Source organism: Lutra lutra, chromosome 13 (assembly GCF_902655055.1).
Source record: "Lutra lutra chromosome 13, mLutLut1.2, whole genome shotgun sequence".
NCBI classification, from domain to species: domain Eukaryota; kingdom Metazoa; phylum Chordata; class Mammalia; order Carnivora; family Mustelidae; genus Lutra; species Lutra lutra.
The window spans coordinates 31,013,338-31,015,177 of NC_062290.1; the positions used below are offsets into that span (position 1 = coordinate 31,013,338).

General features: G+C 39.4%; 1 pseudogene; it reads right to left on the reverse strand.

The window, feature by feature from the left end:
- Nucleotides 1-1,041: 1,041 nt before the first annotated feature.
- Nucleotides 1,042-1,558, reverse strand: LOC125084107 (mitochondrial import inner membrane translocase subunit Tim17-A-like; annotated as a pseudogene).
- Between the last annotated feature and the right edge of the window lie 282 nt (nucleotides 1,559-1,840).

Here is a 1,840-nt window from a genome sequence, read left to right on the forward strand (position 1 = left end):
AACTTAATAGCCCCTGAATTCAAGGTCCTTGTATCCTATGTCTTTTTTTCATTTTCTCCAGCAAGTTTCAAGCCGTAGAGCACATTGTAGAGATTAAATTAATATTTGTTAATTAACTGATAAACTTCACAAGTGAATATGTGTGAACACCAGATTGAAGTATATGAAATTCGTTTAACACACAAATAGGGATATTAATTGTTAATAACTTAGATATTGTAAATTGGAATTTGGTGCTTGGAAAAGGACACACACTAAAAATATTTGAAATTTTTGCACTTACCCAATTCATTTGATTAACCAGAGGGAATAAAGTACCCAATGTGTCATCTTGAACCATTATTACCCTGATATGTAGCAAGAAGCTACATGTTCCTCCTTTCTATATTTAGAATGACACTGTGACACTATCCAACTACCCAAATATCTATTCTCCCCTTCTTTCTTTTTTTCCCAGGAGTTTTTTATTGTTTGACTGACAGAACACATAAAACCAGACGGAGAAGTCCTCAAGGAAATGAGTGTCACGTTTCATTGTTGTTCTAAGCATTTATTAGATTTTCTTTTAAAAGATAGTAAACATTTATTTTTATCACAAATGCAATCCAGATGTGAATAAATGTATTATCTTTTAACATCTTCCTTTACCCATGTTCCTTAATTTTTTTAATAAACTTTTTTTTTCAAGATTTTTATTTATTTATTTGACAGGGAAAGAGAGGGAGAGAGCATAAGCAGGGAGAGCAGCGGGCAGAGGGAGAGGGAGAAGCAGGCCCCCTGCAGAGCAGGGAGCCCGAATGGGGCTCAATCCAAAGACCCCGGGATCATGACCTGAGCTGAAGACAGATGCTTGATTGACTGAGCCACCCAGGTGCCCCATCCCCCACGTTCCTTTAAATAGAAAAAAGAGTAAGTGTCTCTTCAAAGCCTGTTTGGCATAGCTGTTCCACCTGTGGTTTTAAAAACAGACTGTAACTTACCTTCTGAAATTCTTTCTTGAACTATAGCTCATTCTGTTTTAAAAATCTTGGGGAAGAAGTCCTACTGATATTGTCAATGATCTCCAGATAGTGAGGATGGTAACTGGGCTGGAGGCAACTAAGAGGGGCCTTCAGCAAACTGAGGACCACTGGGAAATTATGATGAGGCAAATATTGTCAATAAAATACTAGCACCTTCAATTAAAGCTAGGAGAATGCTACCCATTGCAGCTGACCCAGCCATAGCCACTGGTCCATTTCTTGCTGCCAGTGTGTGTCCTGATAAGGCACCACTTGTGATGGAGTTTCAGGGATCTTCTTTCCCTCTAACTTGAACCATACTGCAGTCAGTCATGGAAAATAAACCTCCCCAAAGTGCAAAGTTACCTCCCAACCACAGAGCTCTGGTTTTAATATCTGTCAAACTCCCTCACAGTCTGTGGTTTACTCCCACTGGAGAATTGCAAAAATCCTTGATTGTCTGAGAGGTCCCACCACCTATGTTGCCCATTGTAAAGGACTCCACCACAATCATCCACAATTCGCCAAGGGCAAGGCTCTCAGGTGTACTCCTCCATGCTGACCTCCCCTTCTTTCTTCATGATAAAATCCCTATATTGTTGGTGTAACATTGTGTCTAGGAAACTTCTTTTTAAAATACTCTTTTGTATTTTCACCCTTCTTCCTTCTTCAAGCCTGAAATGTGGATGCAATATCTAGAGATCTAGGAGCCATTTTGAAAAACACAAGCTAGGAGTTAAGGATGGTAATGCAGAAAGGTAGAAGGAATCTGAGTTTTTGATGACTAAATGGAAGAGCCGTATCTATCAAGACTCCCCAGTTCTGCACGTTTTATGCGA